Source organism: Camarhynchus parvulus, chromosome 7, assembly GCF_901933205.1.
Source record: "Camarhynchus parvulus chromosome 7, STF_HiC, whole genome shotgun sequence".
Lineage (NCBI taxonomy): Eukaryota > Metazoa > Chordata > Aves > Passeriformes > Thraupidae > Camarhynchus > Camarhynchus parvulus.
Window position 1 is genome coordinate 13,890,788 of NC_044577.1, and position 18,614 is coordinate 13,909,401.

The 18,614-nt window shown below is 36.8% G+C and overlaps 1 protein-coding gene across 4 annotated transcripts in view; it reads left to right on the forward strand.

Moving 5' to 3' along the window:
• Positions 1-18,614, forward strand: part of PDE1A (phosphodiesterase 1A) — a 198,337-nt gene that overhangs the window by 36,286 nt on the left and 143,437 nt on the right. For 3 of the 4 annotated variants that reach the window (XM_030952806.1, XM_030952808.1, XM_030952804.1), the window contains exons 3-5: positions 9,240-9,291; positions 11,197-11,280; positions 16,113-16,153. The gene's annotated coding sequence lies outside the window, so the exon portion shown is untranslated. The remainder of the gene's footprint in view (positions 1-9,239; positions 9,292-11,196; positions 11,281-16,112; positions 16,154-18,614) is intronic. The other variant, XM_030952805.1, reaches the window with a different exon arrangement.

The following is an 18,614-nucleotide window of genomic DNA, read 5'->3' on the forward strand; positions in this document are numbered from 1 at the left end:
TGGCAAATAAGAAAGGGTGACTGAGTTTACTCCCCTCTGATCCTGCAGATGGACACAGGTCATAATCTTCCTTGACTATCAGGCTTCCATTCACATTACATATATGTCTTGGCGAACATGAACTTGATCCCATTTGGGTGAAGGTAAAATAAGATTTGCCCCAGGAACACACACTGCTTTCCAGCCACTAAATGGTGGTTGATCCAAGGGGACAGGGTCAGTGCTCCTCTGGGGTGAATCCCTCTGACACACATGGAAAGGAGACATCATGCCCTCAGCTCTATAGACTTACTCCTATTGCAATCCATTGAGTAATTAACTGAGCTGGGAGTTGACTGGGGTAAAAATCCATGTTTCCTAGGGGAATAACTCTGAACAGAGCACTTTTCATGGAAAAAAAGAAAGGAGCTGAGACAGCAAGTGGATATTCACTGTTTTATTGAGAACATGCTCTAACAAGTTACTGTGAATTATGAAAATGTCAGAATATTCAAATATGCTAGTAATATATTAGTATAACATTTTATAATTCATGTCCTTTATTTTATACTGTTTCTACTGTGGAGTTAGGCCAAAGGGCTTGCCTGGTGGTTTGATGAAAGGAAATACTTAAATTGTAAGAAAAGACTCATCTAATTGTCTTACCTTGGTCTGCATTAAGCAGGATGCAGATCTGAAATTCTGTGTCCATCACAGTTTCCAAAAGTGTTGGATGAAGGCAATAGAAGGAGCTTTTCAGAATGTGCACTTCATGGCCCAGCTGTATCTGGCAGCCTTGGGTGACATGAAATATTAAAAGGGGGAAAGGTTTATTTAGGCTGAGGTGGAAGGGAGCCCAAAGTGCAGTGGATAAGCCTTGGTAATGTGAGCAGAAGGGAACAGTTTTTCAATGGTTTTGGAGTTTTTTTTTCTTTTTTTCCAGTAAAATACTGTTCTTCAGGGGCCAGTGAAAGCATTTGAGTATGATGCAAGCTGTAGAGGTGCAAGAGCAGTGCAGTTAGCAGAGCCCCTCGTGCCCCTGGTGAAATCAGCCTTTGCTGATGGCAGGAGAGGCTACAGGAGCTCTGCTGCAACTGTGTCCCTTTTAGCCTCAAACTTGGTTTTCATTTAAAACTCATACTTGCTCTATTCAGGGGAAAAGAAACCTCTTGAAGTAAAATACCTCTTGTGAGAGTCAACCTTGGGAGCTTTTGCTTGGATCCATCTTGTAAACAGAGTCTGAATGTTTACATGGAGTTTGGTGGTCTTTAATTTGACCTGGCCTAGACCTGCTTGTAACAGCAGTGGATCAGTTAGTGGGGAACAAAACGTAGATCAAATGCAGGAAGAAAAAGAAAATGTGATGTAACTCAGAAAACTAAAAAAGGCATACAAAAATAAACATTTAAGGTATGTCTCAAGATAAATTTGAGGTGCATAATATATGAAGATATAATGCAATATAATTGCAACATTATTTGCCAAAGTATAAATGCCTGAACTTTTGAATGTTTTGATATTTTTAGAGGCCCATGTAAGGCATAAAACTTTGGATATTTTAAAACTGTTATTGCAGTGATGGACTATGAATGTTTATTTACTTGAAAAGAAGCTGAGCTTAGTTAAGAATCCAAGTGTATTGCAATAGTTCTACTGGATGTACACCTTCTCACTTATGTCAAAAGAACTGTATGCACAGATTAAAATATTTATTCAGTTAAGTATTATTTTAGAATTTATGGGCAGCTGAGTTTGGAAAACATTATTGCAGAGGCAGTATGAAGTGATAGAACATTATCTGCAAAAGTCTTTGTAAAGGACTACACAGTGTTTTAACTAGCCATAAGGAGCAAAGTGCTCCTTAGCAGATGGTACAGCTGAGTTTTTCTTGAGAAAGATTTGTTTAGTTTTGTTCCTTTCACATCCAGCTATGACGAGGGTTTGCAGGAGTGTTTCCAGACCCTCCATGTGAGCTATACCGTGCGTGCAGCTTGGAAAGTCCAATGTCTGCAAATGTGTCTGAGTGTTCCAGACAATGCTGGATTGGGTTTGCTGTGGGATTCTCTTGGAGGGACACAGATTGAATTACAATGAGTGAGACAGGAATTAGGAAAAACTTGGGACAATCTGAACATAGGGAGTCTTCAGATTTTTAGGACTAGGGATTGAAAAACCCCAGAGAAACGAAAAAGCAAACAACGCCCTCTGCACCCCCAAAAAAATTCCCCCCCCCCCCCCAAGAAACTGAACAACAGCATCAAAATCCACTCCAGATGTTATGCATACCAGATAGCTGCAAAAATGCCTTTTCTGGTTGTTTTGGCATCCTGATTTCCCTCTCCCTCTTTAAGAAACTTGCCAGGGAAGGGATAAAAATATTAAATACTACACCAGCAAACCTATGATGGGACACATGCTTTGTCTTCACTTACTGAAGGGAAGTCTCAGGCATGGGGAGACTGAGTTAGGCAAGGCCATACAGGCAGTGCATGACAAAAATAAATCCTCCAGATTCTCAGGTTGGTGTGCTTAGGGTGACACTTAATGCCACTGTGCCCATTACTAAATACATTTCTCTGAGAAAATGGTATCACTGGTAACGTGTAAAAATTAAAAGATGAAGTATTTCAGAAGACTCAAAAAAACTCATGGTAAGTTAATTGTATTTCTGTAACAAATTGTGTTCAGAGACCAGAGTATTACTTAGGTTCTAGGAAAAGTCACATCTTCAGTATATAAATAAAACCAACTTCGCATAAAATGGTAGGTTTTTCTTTTAAATCTGGCAGATATGACCAACTTACTGAGTGTAATCTAATATAACATTGTAGTATCAATATAATCCTTTCAGAAAAATGAATCTCAGCAATTCCGAGTTCAGGTCTCTATATCAGGGAGTATAAAGGAAATTTTATAAAAAATAGTTGGAACTTATTCTTAGGATATCGCATCTATTCAGCAAATGATTTCAAAAACTCCAGTGTGTATGAGTTTGCATTTAATTAGTTTATAAATGTATAGTTAATGTGATACTGAATTTTCATCTGCCAAAGCTATACTTTAAAATACCTTTTCTTAAAAAAAAAAAAGCAGTTTGCTCTTCTTAGCTCTTACCCAGTGTTGCTTCAAGTGTAAACTCACCTTGATTAGAACCTTCGGTATATTTCCTATATTCATGTAATTCAGAACAAACTATATGGTGTGACATGATATTAATAAGTCTGTGAAGCTAATAAATCCAGTTGGTGGTTTGGAAAGGAGAACACTGCAATCCTTTCATAAAGCATGTTTTTCTCAATGGAAGATAGATACAGAAATATCAGGATGTTTAAAGGATAAGAATGGTTAAACTTGTGGTGTTATTTGCATGGCTGATGTCCATGGAGACAAATGGTTACAAAATCAGTTTTCTTACAAAATCACTTGAGTATTATAAAAAGTTAGTCTTAATAAAGAGGGGTACTCTTTCATGTTCTGTCCCGTAGATACAGGGATTATTTTAAATCTTTGTCACAGACTTAGCATTCACACAGATATCCTTGTGCCCAGTTTCTGTGTGCCAGAGTGAATTCTTAGTGAAGTATATGTGGCTTGTGTGGATATGTGATAGAATACATTATCTGAAATTAATAGATTTTCTCATTGTATACAGTACATCACAATAAAAAAATGTACTTAAAAACAAGGGACTTGGGCAGAATGTGCCTTGGTGAACAATTTAACAAAAAGCAGAAAAATTATATTTTTGCAGATTACAAGTAGTTTTGGGATGATTGAGTGCAAGCAATTTCTAACAGGGGCTTGGGGTTTGTATTTACAGAAGCCAAGAGCTAGACTTGCTCATCCTGGTGGGCCCCTTCCAGCTCAGAAACTCGTAGGATTCAAGGCTACATCTTGCGCCACTTCAAATAAATAGGTGATCGTGCAGAGAGCAATGCACAATTAAACCTTGAAACATTAGTGCCCCGTTATGTCCATGTCCTTTTAAATGCTACATTTTTTGTTGTCTAATACAGGGAGTACTCTGCAGCTAGCTGACAGAGAATGTGGAATATACAAATGACTTTAATACAAGGACATGTTTTATTATTTGTGCTACCTTGCTTAAGTCAACTTTTGCTCTCTGCAGCTGTTTATGATTTTAGGATTTATTTCCTTTGTCAGATTGCCTTTCTTGGACAGTATTAAAATGCTGCCAAATTACTTTTGCTGGTCAACAAAGTATCTAATGGTTTGTTAGGAAGAGTAGTTCATCTTAGCTTTGCTTTGCAGTTGTATTTTTATGGCAGGGACAGAGTGCTAGTTCAAGTCACATTTCCGTGCACTTTGTACAAAGAAAATAGCACATGGGTGATTTCTTGTCCCTGACTGTCATTTCTTACAGAGTTGTATCATCACTGAGTGATCACTTAGCATCAGTTTGTTCCCTTTTAAATTGTCAAATGAGTATTAAATGTCTCCTTTCATTAAACCTGAACAGTGTTGTGTTAACTAGTCAGAAGGCCATTACAACTCTAGTGTGCTGGTACTGGTGAGTTCCTGTATATCCTTGGCTGGAACTGCTGTAAAGTCTTCTAGGATTTTGGTCTGCACATTCATTGAACTTCCATGCTGTCTTTAAAGGAAAAAGAAGCTGGAACTTACTTCTTTTAAAAGCTACTTATTTTAAGACAAAATGAACAGTGTGCCAACACGTTGATTATTAAATAGTCTGCTCTGCAATAAAGTGTGAGCAAATGTTATTCCCATCTGTGGTCTTCACTGAAGACTAAAGAAGGGACAACTTACATCTAAGAACATTTTGAATATGGTGCATTAGCTTTTGAAAAGGCTGAGTTTATGAAACTTTGGTATTGCACCATTAGTATTTGGAAAACATGGAGACTATATTGAATCATGTAAATGAGACTGCAGATAAGGAAAGACTGGCAACTCCGAGTAAAAGAAACCCGAATATCAGTGTCCTATTGCTATGCTAGAATGTATTTCATTTAATAGCTCTAAATCCCAAAGGTTTTCTGTAGGATACAGGTACATTGAATATATCCCATGCAATACTGTAATTTTGTTCCAAGGATTCCTCTCCTGTGTTCCTTCCCATTTTTAAATTCTGTGTGACAAAAAGATGATCTGTTTATTTATACATGGAAAAACAAAAAAGCAGAAGTATAGGGTCTAGTTTTAATGGCTGTCAGAAGCATAAAGCATCTTCAGTGATACCTAAAATCAGTGAGATTTTATTAGTAATTCCCACAATCAAAGGTTTAGCTAAGGAGCCAGATTGCTGCAACTTGTACTAACATAAAATGTTTGTTTTTTATATAGGAATTTTAAGAAGCAGAATGTATATGCTGCATTTTCCATATAACAAACTTTTAAGAAATATTTTTTGTTCTATGCCAACTTAAGAAACTCCCAAGTTAGCTTCAGGTTCACTCTGCCTTGCTTTGAACTGGGACCACATCTATGCTTTTCATTATTTGCTTATCTAAGCTTCAGTTTGTATTTCATGCGTGTTTCCAAAAAGAAACATTTTCATCAGCTGATGAAAAATCTGAAATATATGTTCTCAAACTTATTCTCCTGTTTACACTTTTTGTTCAGAAAAGGAATTCTTGGCCTGGGACCAAATAAGTGGTTTTATGTAATTAAATCCTAAATGCACTTATGTAAGAAGGACAAAAATCAAATGAGTAGGAGGATAAAATGCAAAGATCTAATTTCTTTGAGGTCTCAGTTTGTAAGTTCAGCATTATTCTTGATGTTCTTGCTTTTAGAAAATGCCCAGTTTGATTAGGAACTCATTATTTAGCGAGTACAAGTTCTTAGTTGGAAAGTTCTTTTTAGACCTAAACTCCATGGAGTTTTTTTCCTTTCGAAGACAGTTTTTTGGGTAAAATAGTATCTGTGTTAGTGTGATCAGAGTGATGAATGTTTTGGTTTTGTGTCCTGTTGTTTGTTTTCTTTGTCATTGTCAGTTTATTTTTGCTTTGTTTCTTTTCAATTGGAGCTTCCCAGCATCTCTGTACATTTATTGCAGCATCCTTTGGGATGCCGTTGGCTTACAGTGATTTTTGGATTATGTCTACTTTTACTTATGCTGAATTTGCAGCAAGAATTTTGAACATAAACCTTTCAGGACTTTTTTTCCCTTTCAGTTTTAGTGCATTACAAAAGATCTTTTTAAGCTGCTGTCTTCATCCAAGTGGCAGAAACCTTGTACACAAAATAAAACAAAAAGCTGCTTTGGAAAATACAGGGAGATTATGAGAAACTTGAGATACTACATACTTTTACATTTTTTTAAAGCAAAAATATTCCGTTTAATCCACCAGATACTTTCTATTAAAAGCATGTAGAGAATAGGAAGAATCAGAAATTCTGGGCTAAATGGATTCCACAGAACAAAATACATGTTTTTATAAAAGGCCTCATTTCATTGAAACTTAGAGCAGCTGTAAGTATAATGTTATTGATATAGCCCTTGGTGCCTTGGCCTGGTGTTAGGTTATTTTGTAGGGCATAGAGTGAAAGTTGGTCTTTATTTCTTCTCTTCTGCATAAGTTTGTGCCAGAAGCACAGCCCTTTTATCACATGCTGTTATCTATTACTTTTTCCTGAGCTTGACATAGACTGTGTGATACCAAGTGTTTCACATCCGTGAAGATTCAGGCTGAATAAAAACCTTTCACCTACAGTGGGTGATACAAAAATGTGTTAGAAAAGGTTTTAAAAGGATGTAGTTATGCTAACTTCCTGTTCTGATCTGTGTCTCACCAGATGCACAAAGAAGCAATAAATTACAGCTAGGCTGAGGTTATCCCTGCTGGCCTTTCTTGGCTTCTCCCTTTATGGGCTGGCACTGTCCCCTGTGTGCTGCCCCTGTCAGCAGACGCTGCCCCATGAGCCTCCAGCTGCCCAGAAACACTCAAAGTGTGGGCCCTGCCATCATTTCAAGTCCTTACAACTCCAAATCCACGACTTTTAAAGGAGATAGATTTCTATATGTCTGACATGGCTGAGCTTTGATGTCTGACAAATTTGGGAGAGACTTTCTGGTGTTCATTTGCATTGGATGAAGACTATAGCCTGCTTTGTAAAACAATTCTGACCAAGCAGATGAGGCTTGTTTGAAACTCAGTCTCAGTTATCACCTTCCTAAATTTCACAATTTCCTCAGAAAATCCAAATCTAATCTGTGTGTGTTTTATCTTTTTTTTATTCTTCTTCTTTTAAGAAATGTCCTCTTCCCTTGCCCCCAAAAAATCCAAAGAACCAAACAGTACCTCAACCAAAATGCAACCAACAAACCCACAGAAAACCAGGAAAACAAACCCCCACTCAGGTTATTAGGGCTTTTGATAACGTGGTATGGAATAAAAAAACATATGAAGATTGAAGATGCGGATTTAGGAATTTGGTGTAATGTGGGAAGAATTGCTTTTATCTGGTAGTAATTGTATAGGGCAATGTTGGGAGATTATGTTGATTCTGTTAAGACAAGAAAAAGGTGTTTGCCTTCTCTGTACTCAGTGTAACTGTGTTCAATGACTTTGTTAACACAGGGCATCTTCATAGTCCACAAAGGGATTGAATGTGTCTGTTTTTGTATCTTTCAGATGTTTCCTTCTAAAATACCATATTGTAGTATGCTGTCAGCTATGGTGTTCTTACACACAGAAATTTAATTTGAAGGTGTTTATTGATGGTAAGACTAAGGAAACACATGCAAGCAGGTTTTTCACTGATGAGCTCTTTCTTTTTTCACTGATCAGCTTGGAGGCTGTGGGTGTGTTAAAGAACCTGATGCTCTGAGCAAATTAGCAAAGTTTGGGGTTTTTTTTGCACGATCTCCAAGCTTCTATCTCTAAGGAGTAGAGAAGAATTTCCAGAAGTTCCTAGAATTGGATTTTATCTTTAAAGTTTTATTTTGGGGTGTGCTTATTTGTTTAGCAATTATTCCTATGAAGGATGAAGTTGAGGAACTGAGAAGGGAATGGAGAAGGAGAAGGATTTTATTATGTGCTTGATGCTTTTGTGGCATGTTTTTAAGTGCTATAATTAAAAAAATAGAAAATAATAGAGCATGGGTATGTTTCATTACAAGTGAAAAGTATTTACCCTTTCAGATACTTACAAGTAGATATCATAGGAACTATACAAATGCATACTAATGAGGATTAATGAGCTGTTATCTAAGTTAGTATTTAATTGATTTGGCTAAATATCAGTCTGTAGGAAGAAATGCAATTTTTTTCATGCAAGTAATGGTTTTTGCATATGCAAATGTATGTGATTGGAGCTGTGTCAATCCCCAGCAAATTCCAGTGTGGTCTTTTGTGAGATTATAGAAGCCTCTGCCAAGTGTACTTTCAGATAATTTTTCTGAGTGAATTTGGAACCTAAGATTACCCAAGAAAGCTTCAACTCATGCAATTTCCTGTCAATTTTGTGAAGTCAGTAACAGGAATAAGCTAAGTCCACTTTGATATTTATCATAAAAAGTAGTAGAATACTTTTTATATAATAATACTTACTTTGGTGGCAGATTTTTTTTGGGTAAAAAGTTACAATATTGATGTGATCAAAGTGATGAATCTTCCTTTTACAGTTGTCACAAATTTAAAACATTGCTGAATATCATGGCAGTAGGCCTTGTCAGAGAACTTCCTCCGCTTGGATTTTCTTTATTTCTCTGTCTTGCTTGTTATGTCGTACATGTCTCTTCAGTAGTAAGTACACTTTCATCTCAGCAATATATCAGAATTCATCAAATTTTGATACAAAGGAGGTGTCTATCTAAAAAAAAAAAGAAAAAAAGGCCTTCTGAAGAACTTTGAACTCTCTGCTGATACTACTTGGAAGGGCACAAGCCATGCTCATAGTAAACAACATCCAATAGAATGTCCCAAGCCAGTTTAAGATATATTTTGTCTATCCTTAAAGCTGTTTACAGAAACCATATTTGGTTAAGTTACTTTTTATTGTCGTCAGTAGATAAGTTCAGTCAGATGGGTCAGAATCTGCAGAAGGCATTACTTTTACTAAAGCTTCATCGAAATTAAATTTGGAGTTTGAATCAATGCCCAGGAATGATGTCAGCTATAGCAGATTAAATTTGCTAACGTCTCTTCATTTTAATTGTGTTTTTAAAACAAAGCAGATAATTCTTCCAGGCTCTTGCCTTTTAATGTTTTCAGCCTTTGTTTGGGCTGAATATTTTGGGTTATTGAATATTAAATTTTAAATCTATTTTGCAGTGCCTCTGCATACAAAAACATCGATTTAGTAGACACGTTTCAACAATAATTTGTAAGTAGTAAAATATTCAATATTTTATCAGTCTTTTGCATACTGTCTTAGTGGTTGTTTTATATTATGGAGGAATGAGTAAAGGGAAAGGCAGAGAAATAATTACTGATGTGCAGTATTGTCTGTTACTTATCCTGAAAAATCAAATACAAAAAATAGTTCTTTAAATGCTATAATATTAAAACTCGTATATAACCTGTAAGAAAATAGTTAAATAATTCAAATTTCTGTCTCTGATAATATTGTGTATTGTTTTGTACTATTGTAACAAGATAATATTGCTTTTGTTCTATCTGGTGGTATGCTTATGGTCTGACTACAGCCCGAGAATTGCTAGCCTTTTTATTTGTATCCTATGTCACATTAATAATGGTTGGAATTATTTTATTACTTTATCTGCTAAAAATCTTAATAACATAATTAAATCAATTGCATCCTGCAGCAATGAATTCTGCAGGTAAATTGTATTGTCTATATCCTGCTGCTGGAAACAATGTGAAGTGTTCAAATTTCAAGTAATTGGAAATGAAAAGTCCTAATTCACTGGAGTAAGCTTTCTCCACAGTGGCAATGCTTTGCTGTATGTTGGAATCCTAGAGCCTCAGTTTTAACTGCAAGGGAGCTCTGGAGGTCTTGTAGTCAGACATGATAAAGGTACTTGGGGATGTGTCCAGCTGAGCCTTGAACACTCATAGAATGGCAATTCCACAGCCCCAGTACTTAATTGCTCATAATGAAAATTCTTTTCAAAATATTGGATTTTCCAGTGGTGAATTGTTCCCCCAGATGCTGGAATTTCTCATGTTTCTACTTGCCTATTACCTCTTGTCTTGTAAATGCACACCTTTGAGGATTATCTGCCTCCATGTTGTCTCTCTCCTTTGTGAGGTGCCCGTAGCTGTAGCTGGGGAGCAGTAAGGGCTCCCCTGAGCCTCCTCTGCTATGGGCTCTCCAGTTCCCTCAGTATTTCAAAGATGATAGAGAGCCTCACAAGGACCTTGTCTGGCTCCTTCAGCACCTTTGGATGACTCCAATCTCATGGATTTGCTTATGTCCAAATTAAGGGATTCCTTCCCTTCATCTCTCTCCAGCAAATATTGCTTCACTCCCACAGTTTGTGCTGGGAAGCTTAGGGGCTTGGAAACCCTCAGGACAAGCCATTACATGGAAAAGTAAAGTACTCTTTTCTATTATTTTTAAATGCTTTCCACAGAAGTTACTTGGGAATCTTTACCATCCCTTCTTTTCCACTTTTCCAGATCATATCTTCACCTCTGTGTGCGCTTTTCTTTCACCAGTGCTAGTAACCATCCAATACTATGAGAATTTCTTGGCTGAGACCAGTCAGTAAGGCAAGGGGAATAGGTTGCCATTCTTGCAGCAGCCCTGGTTGTCTAGGTTGCACCTATGGAGCTTTAGTCTCTTTTTTCTGTGGGGTATTGACAGGTGAGGATTCATTGGTCTGTAATGCTGAAGTAAGGAAGTACAAAGACAGCCTTTATCTTACTGTTGTATCCTTCTCTCTCCAGACTTCCCATTATGAAAAGGTCTTTATGTGATGTGAACTATTATTTTGTAAAAAAATTAGACATAGTGGTGCTTTCTGGTGTGAAAAAATATCAAGCAGTATGTTGCTGATGCCAGAAAAATGTTTGTTAGGTTTTCTAATGCAATTAATCTTTGATCTCAGAGATGGTACATGAATAGTGTTTCACACTCTTAGAAAAGCAGAAACAATGTTGGTCTGACATCTAAAGACAAGTATAAGATGAAATCTTTGTCTTATTCTGTTCTTATACTTGCACTGCTACTTTTTTGTCTTGTGTACTTGTCATAGCACTTGGATAACCTACATTTCTTCTTGTTTATCTATTTTTCTTCTGTTTGCCTCATGGTTTAATATAGCTTCCCACACCAAGAAGCTGGTTATGAAATTCAGAACATCAGGTACAAAGTTCTCAGTTAACTTCTAGCTGCTTTTTATACAAGGTGAGTATATATTAGAACTGTCTTAGAAATTACGTTATCCCCTACTGCTCAATTTCTCTGGTCTTCTTTATCAAGACTTCCAAGAGACAGGGAAAGTGATATTAAAAAAATGTTCTTGCGTATATAAAAATTGTGTAAACCTCTTTTAATTTTAGCAACTCTCTTGAGCAATCAGCCTCTCTAGCCCCAGAAGCTCTTTCTTCTTCAGAACTCATTAGTCATACAACTTGGTCAAGTTTTAACTGGTTTGGAAAGATGCCATAGCACAGTAAAGTTCATGGTGAGGAAGTTTTACTCTGAACACAACATTTGCACAGCGCTTGAGCAAGATTTTAGCACTGGACATCTGCAGAGGGGATGTTTCTTTACCTGCTCTATTTTGTGCTCTGCTGCAGCTTACATTTTGAGCCCAGAAGTGGTCTCACTTTCCGTGAGAGTGAGTTGGCACTGTGACTTTTTACTTCTGACTACGTGCTCTTCTGTGAGTGGGTTTGTGGAGAACTCCTTTACTGGTCGGGAAATGGGAGAAGGAATAACACTTTACCCAAGTGGGAGGTGCTGGAAAACATTGCTGCTCAGGGTCCTGTGTCACCAAACAGAGCCCTGTCAGACCCCTGCCTTTTGAAATATCATGAGGACTCGTAAACTGCTTGCAGCTGTCCCAGTGACAGTCTCACTCCTGAGCTATGTAATTTTAAAATACCTGTACTGTTGACAGAAAAGGATCACTTTGTAATTTGAGAGGTTTAGGCTTCCTCCTAAAAATCCCCATAGCCAATAATTTTTTTCACGAAACTGCATTGTTTAGCTTCAGTTACATCACTAGTATACTTCTATCTTCACAGAATGCAATTCAAACTTTTTGAATATATCTAATGTTTTTGCAAAATTATTTTCTCTATGAAATGCAGTCTTTCACTGAAAACTTTTGTTGTATAACTATAGGAAAGCATAATTTCTAAAATTCTATGAATAATGCAGCAATGATTCAGACAGATTTTAAACCCTGTAATGACTGATCAGTGTTTAGGAATAGACCTATCTTCTAATACTGCAATGATAAACAGATTTCAGTTTAAGATAGGCCACAGGGACCAATCAATGTTTACCAAATTTGAGGATCAATATGTAATATGTAATTTAGGTACTGGGAAGGTTTTTGGTATGCAAAATGAAAAAAGAAAAAAAATTGTGCTGCCAGTTTTCCCCATCAGTTTAATACTGCACTCAATGTTTAAGATGTTTAAAAGATGGAAAACATCTTGCTGAAATTAAGGCTAAAATTCAGAATATTAAGGCTAAAATTCAGAAAAAGCCTTTTCAGCTGCCCTTAGATCTCAGATTCTGTAGCAATTCCCTGAAGTGTGGAGGTTTGAACAGACTAACTCTGAATCAGGTATTATTGTGCATATTCCAACACATACAGAACTGCACCAAAAATCAAGGCAATACTTGAGGCTATGATGTGGCTTTGTGTCAAAGAGAGTGAAACTCTGCCATTCTGTCCTGAAAGCTCAGATCTGCAGTTAAGGTTTTGAAGGAATCCTGTGTGGGGTGGGATGATTTGATTTCACCTCTTTGGGACAGCTACTAATGGAAAGTTTCTGTACAGTAAAAATAGCTAGAGTCAGGGTAGCTTCCCAAGTTTATCTCTTTAGTTTGAGATGAAAATACTTTTTTTCTCTGCTGGCATCTGCTGTTATAATATTTTATAAATATCAAGAAACATTTTCTTGTTGCTGTGGTCCTTGTGTCACTAGTGTTTAGCAAAAGGAAATTATTTTCTTGTTTTCTTTGTGGAGTGGCTCAAAATGCTTGCTAAAAAAACATCTTTTAGACAATGATTAGCTGAAATGACTCCATGTTGTTCTTTATCTACACATCTTTCCATCATGAATTAGTTATTTTCTTTATAGCTGGTGTAGTCCAGTGGATATACAAATACTTTGTCATATCTAGATTTACCATTTCCTATTGTTTGGTATTCCATATTCTTTCTTTTCTAGTTACATGCAAGTACCAATAACTTGGCAGTTAGATTTTTTCACAGTTAACCACAGCTTTTGTGTTCAAATGACTTTTTTACCTTACCACTACATCTTCTGTACATGATTATCAAAAGTATACCACCTCCTAGAAGACTAATTGAATACATCCAAATTGTGATGAAATAGGCAATAGGTTTGTTTTTCACTATGGGGCCAGTCTTGCCTTTCTGACATTGCTAGGTATCAATCTCATGTTATTATGAAGTACATTATCACCCTTGTGATTGTGGTGATTTCAGTCCCTCTTATTTCAATGCTGATGGCTGTTCTAGATCAGTCTCCTCTCTTTGCAAAAATTAGCACATTACTTTTGTATCCAAGTTGTTTCCTAAGGAGTTCTTAAAAGCTACTGTTTGTTTCATGAATGTTACTCCTCAATTTCAATTGATGCTTTTCAGTACCAGCCAATTCATTGCAAATAAAGAAGTTAAAAGTTGCTAAACCTTAAAAAAATCTGTAATCTTTATTTTCTTCAGCTGTGCTGATTGCCCTCTGTGTGAGCTATGTGCAATTGCTGTTTTCAGAAAATGTATTCCAATTGTCATAGCTCTCTAAAGTAATCTTTTCTTTTCTGAAGTACTGCAATTAAATACTAAGAAGTTATAAAAGAGTCACTTTCAAAGGGAAGTAAGACTGAATAAAATCTCAAAACTGGTTTATACCGACCATTCTTTGCTCATTCTACATCTGTTTTTTCCCCCTGTGTGTGAAACAGTTATCTTTTAGCTCAAATTACCAGTGAATTTCTGCTGAGCAGTTTAAACATACCTGGAGAAAGATGTAGATGCCAACTGAGCATGTCTTACAAAGCAGGTCAAGAACTACTGTTGTTTCATTTCATTCACTGCATGCAATACACTTTCTACTGAACATTTGGTTTCTTCTTGATTGACTGCTGTCTGTTTTGAAACTTTGGTTCTAAAGCTTCTTTTCAGATCTAGCTGCTCAAGACACACTCTGTTTATCTCATTCTGCTTTTTCTGCCTAGGGTGCAGTAGCAAGTTTTTATCTGCAGTTCTTTTTTTTTTAGATGATCCATAACACATCTCTCATGTATTATGTATCTTGGCAATTACTCATTTTTTGCTCTCTCTTCATCTTCTTGAATTTGTCAGATTGTTTGGTTCACTGAATTAAGTGAATGATTCTATGATTCTAAATTGAGTGTAAGGTCATATTCAAAGTAAACTTAATGATAGATGTGTTGAACAGGGTGCCTGAACATCTAAATTCTATGGACTGCAGTGAGGTCCAGCTGGGTGCAGATTCAGACATCTCCCTTAATAAACCTGACTTTACCTGGCACTGAATTGGTCTGTGAACACCCACACAGTTGTGACAGGCTCTTGGTGCTGGTTGCTTCTAGTAAGGGGCAGTATAGAACAATCAAATGTGATAAGGTCTTAATGTGTCATAGGTAGACTTGCAGATATATATCTATTTGTGCCCTGAGCTTTTTAGCTAATTTGCTTGCAAGCATTTGTGGGTATTTGTTTTCATTTTTAATTGCCTAAAAGCTTTGATAAATCTGACACCATGTTCATTACCAATATGATAGGATGTGCACCTAACAAACAAATAGAAGGTTCTTTTTCTCCTTGCTAAACTTAAAGTTGATACTTGAAGGACACATAAATGAATATACACATTTTAGTAATTATATAAACAAGCCTGAAATACAGTAAATCAGATTTTGCAAAAAATACTAAAGTAAAAATAAAGGGGAAAATGTTTCCTGTTTGGTCTCCTTATATAGGTCATCTAAGTAAGTACTGTTAATATATCAAACCCAGCTCTTTTGCCTACTTAATTGAGTCAATGCCAATACACTGAGTAGACCATATGCATTACTTTATAGAGTTGCTATTCCTCAATTATGTAACTGTACTAATTTTGTTAATATATTCTGTGGAGAATCCAATAGTCCAGTATTACTGTAACATCAATATTTTTCCATTGACAGATTGCTGGAGACCTATGTATTTAAATAAAGTCAATGAACTTTAATAAGACCAAATATTTCTTCTTCCTCTGCTGTGCTTCCTATTGAATAATAATTCAGATATTTGGACATTGCAAGCAAGTGGGAAACTCTGCTTGTGCAAAAGAGGATTGTATATCACAAATGAAAATATAATTGACAATGGGGAGGGCAAAAGGAGAACACTGACTAGCTAACCATTCCTTTTCTGCAAGGGTGGAATTGGAGTGATGAGATGTCTCTGCTATCTTAGGTTCTGTTCACAAAGCACCCTGTAGCACTCGAGTCCACTGGCAGGCAGTTCTTCAGTGGTTTAACTGTTATTTACAGTGCTGTTGAACCCTGTCTTACCCAGCAAATACATGCAATGCTTTACCTGCTTAAAATTAAATGTGTATTAGTGCTTGGCAGAGCAGGGCCAAGACATACAGCATGCAAATCTAATACCTGCTGTCACTAATTACAATAAACCTATCTTGTCTTTTTGAGGATTTGTTTTGTTTTGTTTTTGCCCCTTATGTTTTCAGATTCCTTAATTGGTCCACAGCTCTCCTGCGGTTCCACTGCAGGGAGGTTTGTGTTGTCACGTTTGGAGGCATGGGTATTAGTTTGACAAGTCACCCTGCAGGTCTCTTGATACTTTCTTATTTTCCATGTGTCATGTATTAGATGTTTTGAAGATTAATTTCAAACAAAACAGCAAACAGCGTATTTAATTTCCCTTCAGGAGCGCAGAATGTCTTTATTTTAAAGCTCTTATTCTCCTCATCAAAACCTGCATAATCCCTTTCCTTTTCTTATAGCTAATTAACTGGTGGAGCTGCAGGATTTTCCCAGTTTCAAGGTGAGTTTTTTTTCATTGCAACTGTTTGATTTTAGCATAACTGTAAAGGTCTGCCAGCAGTCAATATTAAAAAGACAATCTGATTTCTTCACTGGTGCATATATTTTCAAATTATTTATTTGCATTGATATTACTACTGGAGTGAATTACATCTAGATAAAAAAAAATCTAAGTTTAAATTTTCATTAAGTGTAGCTTCTTATCTGAGGATTATATGTCACTGGGAGAGTTTTCTTATCACCATAATTAAGGGTGAAGAAGTTAATTATTCCTGTTTTAATGTATCTCCATATTGGCTAATAGAAGTGTGTGTTGACTTTAGTATGGAAATTTAAGCTGAAATCTAAAAATAAAAGGAAAAAACTGTGGACAAAGTGCAGAAAAGATTTTTTTTTTAAGGAGGAAGATGGACTGTAACAACAACTTGCTTAAATTATGACTTAGGTAGGGCAAGAACAGAAAACTGGCTCAAGAACAGGAAGTGGAAAGAAGAAAACTGTGAAGAGTAATTTTTCATTTCAGATACTAGCCCTCTTGATTGGCCTTGCTTCCTAAGGTAGCTGCTCACAGTTTAGTATTCTGTATCTTTTGACCTGCTTGTGCTGCAGGACAGGGGTCAGCGTGTCTGGGCAGGCAGGGCTGGCTGTAGCTGCAGGAGCTGGGGAAGCAGTGCCTTGGCCCTCGCATTCTCAGCCTCGTGTGCCCTGCACTGAGCCAGAGGAAGGATGTAGGCTCAGCTACTTCATTCTCTGGGCCTTATTCACAGAAGCTAAAGGGTGGAAAGGTGTCTCCTTTCCCAGTATTTCTATGAGTGCTTTTTACTCATGTTTTCCCGATAACTTAAAAGTTGCTCTTTTGCTTTAGATGGTTTGTTTCTCTCTCCCTAGGGAGCTACAGGACATGGTCTGGTAAATTTCTTGGTTTTCAAATGCCTTATCTGGTTTTTTGTTTCTTGTTCTTTAACTTTCAGAGATACAATTTCATTATTTAGTGTCTTCTCTGGCGGTTTGCTCTATTGATTCTCAGGACACCTTTGGAGCAAAGGCTACTGTGTTTGTCTTTTGCTTAGGCCATGCTGGGCGCTTCTGCTCTTGGAATTTCTATTGTTGTGGTGGAAGGGTCTTTCAGGGAGCAGAGGTTTTACAGTTTTCCTTTGTGGAGTTCTGGTGACATCAGCAGGTGTATCTCCATTTACAGGGATAATGTTTGGGCAGTGTGCACCTTCCTTCCTGGAGGATATTGCCTTCTCATTATAGTGCTGTCCAGTGAATCAAAGCAATGTGTCTTCAACTACTGAATTCCTTCTGAGGGAGAGAACAGCTTGCGAACACCACTTTTTTTTTCATTGTAGAATTGGACAACAAGAGCTGGAAATACTTTTTGAGGCCCTTAAAATTCCACGCTGTCCCTGGAGGTTTATGTGGTTTCTATAAATACTTAATTTCTTTGCTTTTCTTCAGATATTTGGCAGTTAAAAGGCAGGGAAGAGTCCAGATTAGTGTGAGATGTTCTTATTAATTATTCCATGGAAGGATATTTATGCTCTTTCTTACAAACTTTGGTTGGACTCCATGCAAAACAGGAGTAGAAGCTTCGGAAGGTTTTAAGCTGTTCAAAGGTACTACTGCTGGATTTGACCAAATAAATGCCTCACAGTTGTTGAAAATACATATTTGTATTTCTTAATTTTGTCTTAATGTTTGAAAATTGTAAGTGATTTCGCTCATCCAGTGACTCCTTTTCAGAAATTATTAGTAAATTTTGTGGGACTGACTCTTAAATGTCTGAGTCTGGAAGAATTTGGTGAAAGTCTGGAATCTAATAGCAGTTTAAAATTGTATAAGTCTTAAATCCATGGAAGCAAATGAAATGTACTGTTTAATTATCCACCTGAAATCGGCATGCAAAAGATGCAACTCAAACTGGTTTATAGCTCTCATAGGGTTTAATTTATCTCTATAATGTACATAAAAGTTGCCATAGAGAAACAAAATTGATTAGGAAATTCTGAAATGTTCAGATTATTTCAAAGCTGTGAGCCGCTTTTTTATTTTTCTGTGAGAACCTGAGTACTTAGTAGTAATATCCATTTCTGCCAATTGCATCAGACAGGAATGCTCATTACCTCACTTCATTGCAGAATTTAACACAGATAGAGCTGTTTAGTTAAAACCATACTAAAATATTCCTCCCTAGCCCTTAGGCTCCTTCCAGTCACCATCTGAGGGCTCTCATCCTTGCTTTTCCAATGTGGACCCAAAGCTCCTTTTCCCAACTGGCAGTGGCACCAGTAGCTGACAAAGCTGACACATTTACTCCCTCTTGGCACACTCCTCTTGCCTGGCTTCTTGCGCTGCCCTTAGTCTGATTGAAACAAACATGATCACTGAGAAGTCTGGGGTATATTTGATTATTTGGCTGCTGCTTCAGAAATGAAGATTTTTTTTACTCACCAGCCAAG